The sequence below is a fragment of the Musa acuminata genome, chromosome BXJ3-8, assembly GCF_036884655.1.
Source record: "Musa acuminata AAA Group cultivar baxijiao chromosome BXJ3-8, Cavendish_Baxijiao_AAA, whole genome shotgun sequence".
Classification (NCBI taxonomy): Eukaryota; Viridiplantae; Streptophyta; class Magnoliopsida; order Zingiberales; family Musaceae; genus Musa; species Musa acuminata.
Genome location: NC_088356.1, coordinates 32,866,644 through 32,875,568, shown reverse-complemented (window position 1 = coordinate 32,875,568; position 8,925 = coordinate 32,866,644).

Here is an 8,925-nt window from a genome sequence, read left to right as displayed (position 1 = left end):
CCCACATAGGTGGTATTATCGATTTTTGTCGATAGCATTGTAGGGAGTCACGATCATAGAATCTCAACTGCTAGTGTTGATTCACATTAGTTTTAGCGACGATCGAGGGTGATGGTCTCACAACGTTAGGTGTTATGACAAGAAGTCACTACTATTGTGGACAGCGACAAGAGAGTGTGGTGTTGTCACATGACATATGCGTTGTTGTGGCCAAAGGTGGCTACTCTTAGTGGCACAACACCGAGGGGGTTGGAGGCTACTACTATGTGTAGTGGCTCAATGGAGGGTAGTGCAAGTGGTTGACGAAAGTGTTCGAGGCGCTATGCAACAAACAACTATGCTAGAGGAGCCACCCACACAAGTGGTGGCCACGGTGGGCAGAGGTGCTGTTATAATGTCATAGTCGGATGATCCCTTAGCAAAGGCAACAATCGATGGTGCGACAGTTGTGCAGTAGGGCAACAACCCTTTTGGGCATTACTACGACGGTCGCGCCTAGTGTTCCTGCACCATTGGGCACTAACCGATGATGCTAGCAATCGTAAGGCTATCGCCGATCCAATAAGGAGGATCATGGGTGCCCTTGCGATTGGGTGTGACATTTGATGGTGGTAATCAATGCATTGGCGATGTGCAACCACACGGTGAGGAAGAAACCAAGAAAAGAAGGGGCGCAGGGTGTTACTTATATATGGACCTTGACCTAATTGCTCAAATACCCTTTTTGCCACTCACGTTTAAGTTTTGACTCATTGTTGTTGTAATTTTAACTTAAAGATTGATCAAAATCCTATGCTAGACCAAAATTAAGGTAGAGATTGATTTTTAATTGATTTGGACTCGATCAACGTAATTTTTAATCCCTTGACCAATTTTAATTCTTTGACCGATGTTAACCTAGTCAAAGATCTTTTTTGGACTGACCTACATTTTGACCACTCCTATATTTCATCAATTTGATCAAATATGAAAAAAAAGTTAAATTTTGATTAATTTTTGACATTGATCAATTTTAATTTTGACTTATCTAATAAGATTGATATTTAGCTCAAATTTATAAGCCCATTTTGAGTAGCCCAATTCTGGGCTTGGCTAGTTAAATACGATTAACTCATCTAATTATGGGTTCATATGGTATTAAATAAATATAAATTATAAATTTTTAATAATATTTTATATAAAATATTGATAATTTTTATTATATATGATATTTAAATTTTAATTATTATTTTTGAATATTTATTTAGTTATTCACATATATTTAAAATTTATGAAATAATATTTATTTTTTACATAAAAGCATAATTGTATACATGTTTAAATTTACTAACAAGTTTGACATATTAATGAAAAAATTGATTGACTCAATATAATAGCACTCAAGGGATTTAAGATCACATTCTCAATATAGCTGATAAGGTTATAAAATTTAAAATATTAGACATGAATGTGGATGAGTTTTTCATTCTTAATTCTCTTTCTCCTTAGCTTAATTTATTCAAGATTCACTATAATTTAAATAAGAATAACTAAAACTTGAATGAGCTGATTAATATGTGTGTTCAGGAAGAATTAAGATCAAAATAGGAAAGATCTTATAATATTTTAGCTATTACTCAAAAAGCTGATAATAAGAAAAGAATGTTGAAGTATTATCCACCAAATAAATTTATCGGGTCAGAAAATGTTAAGTAGACTACATTAGAAAGTGTTTAAGCTTGACTTAGAGTAAATGTAAAGTGAAGTGAGCAACTAAGTAAGCAGCAAAAGAAAAGTGTTAGGATCGAGTCGACAATAAGAGGGGGGAGGGTGAATTAGTGCTTACGTTAAAAATGACGGTTTTGAAAAACTTTCATTTAATATAAAACTATATCAGACATATATTAACTTGAAAGCATACGGAAGCATAGTGAAACCAGGTAAGGCAGTTTGTAATAAAGGTAAATTACACAAATAGAAATATAAACCAAATTTTATAGTGGTTCAGTCATCATGACCTATATCCACTCCCGATTCCTCTTCCGTTGAGGCCACCGGTATCCACTAACGATTTTCTTTCAACAAGTGAAGATCAACTACCCTTTTACACCCCTCTTCTCCTTTTCATAGGTTTAGGAGATAACCTTTTACAAGTATTCACTCCTCCCTAAATAGAATTCTAAACTTTAGAACTAGAGGAGGGGATTTTTTAAGTGATTGCTACAGCGTTTTCCCACTTTTAAGTTCTCTGTGCTTATGTTTATTAACCAGGGATGAGAGGGATATTTATAGGCTCCAAATGGATTCAAACTTGGAGCCAAAACTAGTCTCATCCTAGGTCTTCGAAGTATTGGAGGTACCACCACCAGTGCTGAGCGATACCACTGCTTGCAGCACTGACACTGGGCTGTAGTCTGGTGGTACCACCGCCCAATCTGGTGGTACCATCGCTTAACACCCTGCCACTGGGCGGTACCACCGCCTGACACAATCTCGGAGATTATGTCTAGGTGGTACCACTGCTTGACATAGTCTCAGAGACTGTGCCACCAACGGTTCCACTTGTTGGCTCATTGTTTGAGTCTTTCACTTGGCCTAACACAACCCAAACTTGGGCCCAATTGGCCCCTAATTGAGTTGGCCTAATTTCCATCCAATTATATATAAAACCTACTTCGATCTAGATAATTATTACAAAACTAAATCAAATGTTGTCCAATATGTCATTTGTTCATCGAAGCCTCATCTGATTCTTCGGTACATCGTCCTCTCTTGCGACCTATTACCCAATCGACCAATTGACCTTTGCAACTCCAATTTTCTTGGTGCAATTTTCACTCTTCTTGGCCCGATGACCAAACCCATGACCCGAAGCCTTCTGCTGATATGTCAATCGATCCTCCGGCTTGACGTCCGATCTTCTAACATGTTCCACTCCGGCCTAACATGATTCTTCCTACTTTAATTGTCTCTCCATGATTGAAGCTTCTTGCATCACTCAAAATGCAGATCAAATCATAAACATTATCAATTGGTTTCATCATCAAAATCTAAAATTCAACAATCTCCCCCTTTTTGATGATGACAACCAATTGATGACAGAGTTAACCTTAACTCCTCCCCCTATCAATATGCTATATTGATAGAACCTTTAAATTCAAAAAATCATGTAATATATAAAAATGCATCATATCACATGATTCAAATCATTATAATTACTTCTCCCCCTTTGTCATCAACAAAAAAGAGAAGTGCATCTAGCAAGTTTTTGAGATATGCAAGTTTTACAACATACAAGCTAGCAACTATTTTAAATTGTGCAAGTTTGTAAAATTAACTTCCTTTTTGAGATATACAAGTTTGTAAGTTTTAATTCTTGAGATAGGCAAGATAGCACTTTTGCATCTCTTGAGATTGCAAGCTAGTAATTCTTGGTGATGTTCAAGATAGCAAGTTCTTTCTTCTCTTTTGAGAAGTGCAAGCTAGCAATTTTGCTTCCTAACAAGTTTTTCTCTTTGAAATATGCAAGCTAGCAAGTTCTTTGCTTCCCTTTGAAATATGTAAGCTAGCAATTTTTCTCCCCCTTTGTCATTATCAAATAGAATAGAAGAATATAATATTATAATTCATTTTCCATTACATTAATTTTCAAATCATGACAAAGATAAAGTATCATTCTTAATTCAATATGTTTGTGCATCATTATAATTTCAAATTTAAATATGCAGAATTTCAAAACCTTACATTTCATCCTTACTTCATATATGATACTAAAAATAAATCAATCATCACTATGGGCATATCATACATGATACTCAAGCATTCATAATACATCATTTTTGGCATAACATTCATGATGCTAATGCTAGTCATAGGTGCCCTGCAAGCCAATCACATGAGTGATGACACGTGTGACTTGACACGTAGTCATTTTGCTTATTATTATTATTTGACATTTTATTACTTTATATTGCATGTTGCTTGAATATATTGTGATGTCCATGGATTTGTGCAATGGGAATCGGATCATGATGAGATCATTATAATGAGACCTATTCACCTTTAAACATGAACCTTAAATAATTCCAGTCATAGGTTACTCGAGAGGGACATCAAGATAACCGGATAAACTAGTATGCTGTGTTGGGATCAAAACCACTAAGTGAATTAGTGCAGCAGAAAACTTTCGTCGATTAAAATGATGTTCATACGATTAAATCATTTTCGATGAAAACCGTTTTGAAAAGTTCTTCAACTTAAGAGTAAATGAAAGTATAGTTGACATAAAGCAACGGAGGCAGTTTGCAGTTAAGATAAGGAGTAGAATGTAAATGCAAACTGAGATTTAGAGTGGTTCGGTCAATCTTGACCTACATCCACTTTTGGCTTCCTCCTCCGATGAGGTCACCGACGTCCACTAGAGGCATTCCTTCAATAGGCGAAGGCCAACCATCTTTTTATAGCTTTATTCCTTTTGACGGGCTTAGGAGACAACCCTTATAGATTTCCACTCCTCTCTTGAATGATCAAAACTTAGAAGAAAAGAGGGAGAAGAACTTCTAGCCTTTTACAAAACTTTTAAGCTCTCAAATTCTTAGAATAAATGCAAGCTTTCAGTGCCCTTTCATGTAGGAAAGAGTGGGGTTTATATAGACCCCAATTGGTTTGAATTTGGAGCTCAAAAGTGTCATCTCCTGGATTTCCAAGGTCCTGGTGGTACCACCGCCAGAACTGGGCGGTACTACCGCCTGACACTGCTCGAAGACCGAGCTCAAGCAGTAGCACTACCTGACAGGGGTGGTACCACCGCCTGACTTCGCTCAAAGACTGAGCTCAGGCGGTACCACTACTTAATAGGGGCGGTACCATCACCTGAATTCACTCGGAGACCGAGCTATTGGGCGGTGCCACCGTCGACCAAGAAATCTGGGTCCGAATGGGCTGATCCATTCGGCCCAATTTGGGTCTTTCAAGGGCCCAATTGGCCCCAGATTAAGTTAATGGGATCACCTCTCATTCTTAACTTAATCTTCATGCTAACTATGACATTTAAGACATTAATACTGTAATTCGTGTTCCGGTGCGTCAATCGCTTCTTCCAGCGAGCTTCCGACGAACTTCCGGCGAACATCCGATGAACCCTCGGCGATGCTTCGGTGGACTTCCGGCAAACTCCTGGACTTGCGACGATCCTCTTGGCGAGTTGTAACGAGCTTCTTTGGCAAGCTCCTAGACTTCTCGGATTTGTTCCCGCAGAACCTCCGACGACCATCCGAACTTCCATCGAACTCTCAAACTCCCAACGTGATCTTGGTCTTGACTCCGGCGCAACACCTGCTGCATGTATTACTACCATCGTAGTTAATCTTGCATACTTATCTCAACATATGGATTAGATAACTAAATGACAATTGACTTCATCATCAAAATCCAAGATTCAACAATCTCCCCCTTTTTGATGATGACAATCAATTAATGACGGAGTTAACATTAACTCCCCCCATCTATATGTCATACTTGAGATAAGTCATTCTTACAAGAGACATATTGATAAGTTAAGTTAATTTAACCTTATCAATACTCCCATCATGATTCCTATCATGATGTATCGCTCTGAAAATGATGTAAAGGCTTGACATCCATTTTCACGTCTTACATTTCAAATATGAAAGATAGCAATCATAGCAATTCATCATATGGTAAGATATCAACATGTAAAATTACGATGTAAGCTCTTGATATCTTAACATAATGCAAACATTTCAAGTGTATAGCAATCATAGCATTTCATCACATGGCAAGATATCAACATTGTAAAATTGTGATGTAAGCTCTAGATATCTTTTCATTAATGCAAACATTTTACGTGTATAGCAATTCTATCATTAATTTACCATATATTTTAAGATATCAATATCGCAAAATTATGATGCAAGCTTTTGATATCTTAATATAATGCAAATATGACAATTATAGCAATTCTATCATCAATTTACCACATATTTCTCCCCCTTTGTCATTAGAAAAAAGGAGAACGATTTAAACAAATTTTAAGCATAAGTGTGGTAACAATTCATGTCATAAAAAGGTTCATGCCATTTTTCAACAATAAGTAATAGGATACCAATTATACAAAATTTTCAAGCAAATATGACATGAAGATAGCTTTCATTGCTTTTTCCCTTTTATTTGTCATTAACATTTTCATGAAGGAGGAAAGCCATTGTGAACTTACTTGAACGAAGTTAAAATGATAAGAGATTAAATCATACTTCATTTTAAAAATCTTCCTTCATCAAGAAGGAATTAATAAGAAGGAATCATTTTATCAAATCCATTTCTCGAAAAAATATTTTTCACAAGATAAATCTATGAGAGTTGCATTTGTTAATTGATTCCATATGTCAAGAATCAATGATATGAAACAAACTTGATATGACATAGGCTTATGAAAGCTACCTTAAGTCCGGAAGAGAAATACTAAATCATGTATTGTTAAGATAAAGAAAGTTCGAAAGTGAAATTTAACACATTCATTCATTCGGACAAGGTTTTGCTATGGATTTTCAAATATAATCATGAAGGTAAAACATGCTCATCATCCTAGAAGTTTTACATCCAAAACACATAATTTTTAACATGTTATTAAGGCATGTAATCGTGTAAAATTCTCATCATAGCAATTAAGTGATTGATCATTGAATCAAGAAAGTCTGAAAAATAAATTTAATAAGTTCATGCATTCTGACATATCAATATTCCTAATTCTCTTCTAATGAAATCAAATTATTCTTCACTTAAATAGTTTATAAAAATATCAGCTAGTTGATGTTTAGTATCAATAAACTCTATAATTATATCATGATTAGTGACATGATCTCGTCTAAAGTGATGTCTAATATCAATATTTTTTGTTCTTAAGTGTTGAATGAGTTGTTAAATATATTGCACTTGTGTTATCACATTTAATGGGAATATTTTTAAGATGAACTTTATAATCTTCTAAGGTGTTTTTCATCCACACAACTTGTGCACAGTATGCACTAACTGCAATATACTCAGCTTCGGTTGTTGATAGTGCAACTGAGTTTTGTTTCTTAAATGATCAGGAAATAAAGGCATGTCCCAAGAATTAACATATTCCTGATGTGCTTTTTCTATTTAGTCTACACCTAGCAAAATCCACATCAACATAAGCAATTAACTCAAAATTCTCAATTTTTGGATACCATAATCCTAGATTTGTGATACCTTTAAGATATCTAAGTATTCTTTTAACTACTTTGAGATGAGATATCTTAGGATTCGATTTAAACCTAGCACAAAGTCCTACACTGAACATGATATCTGGTCTAGTTGTAGTGAGGTAAAGTAAACTTCCTATCATACCCCTATAAGTTTTTTTATTGAAGCTTTCTCTACTTTTATCAATTTATAATTTAGTGGAGGTGCTCATAGGAGTGCTGATAGCTTTTGAGCTATCCATATTAAATCTTTTTAGCAAATCTAAAGCATATTTAGTTTGACTTATAAAGATATCATTGCTTAGTTGTTTAATTTATAAGCCTAAGAAGAAGGTTAATTCTCCCATCAAACTAATTTCAAATTTAAGGCTCATAGTTTTAGCAAAAGATTCACAAAGAAATTCGTTCGTAAAAACGAAGATAATATTATCAACATGAATCTGAACAGTGAGAAAATTATTTTCAAAATTTTTGATAAACAATGTAGTATCAACCTTGCCTTTTGAGAAATTTTTTTCAATAAAAAAAGAACTAAGTCTCTCATACCAAGCCCTTGGGGCTTGTTTTAAACCATAGATAGCTTTAGTTAATTTAAACACATGATTAGGGAGGCTATTATTTTCAAATCCAGGAGGTTGTTCAACACAAACTTCTTCGAAAATAAAGCCATTAAGAAAAGCGCTTTTAACATCCATTTGAAACAACTTAAAATTTATTACTAGCATAGGCAAGGAGCATCCTTATGGCTTCTAATCGAGCCACAAAAGCAAAGGTTTCTTTGTAATCGATACATTCTTCTTGGTTGAAACTTTTGGCTACTAATCTAGCATTGTTTCTAATCATAATACCATATTCATCTTGCTTGTTTCTAAAGACTCATTTAGTACCAATAACAAAATGGTCATTTGGCCTAGGAACAAGCTTCCACACCTCATTTCTCTCAAATTGATTTAACTCATCTTGCATTGCGATAAACCATGAATCATCTTTCATGGCTTCGTCAATACATTTAGGTTCAATTTAGGAGAGAAAAGCGGCGTTGGAACAAAAATTTTTAAGAGAAGAACGTGTTTGAACCCCCCTTAGACGTGTCTCCTAAGATTAGCTCCTTAGGATAAGCATCTACATACTTCCAATCCTTGGGTAGGGATGTTTCAGAAGTTAATGCATCCATGTTGCTAGTTGAAGAAGGGGTTTCATTTAAATTCAAAGAATCAAAATTAAGATCATCATCAAAATCGTTTTTCTTTATTTCGGAAATCTCATTGAAAACAACATGAATGGATTCTTCTATAATTAAAGTTCTTTTATTAAAGATACGAAAAGTTTTATAAACCAAAGAATAACCAAGAAAAATTCCTTCATTGGATTTAGCATCAAATTTTTCAAAGGCATCTTTTTCATTCAAGATAAAACACTTACACTCAAAAACTTTAAAATATGAAACATTGGGTTTTTTGTTGTTCTATAACTTATAGGGAGTTTTGGTGAGTAAGGGTCTTACTAGAACTCTATTCAAAATATAGCATGCAGTGTTTACGACTTCGACCCAAAAATATTTGGGTAGGCTATGTTCATTCAATATGGTTCTTGCCATTTCTTATAAATTTCTATTTTTTCTTTCTACTACTACATTTTGTTGAAGATTTTTTGGAGTAGAGAAGTTATGATTATATCCATTAAATTCATAAAAGTTTTGGAA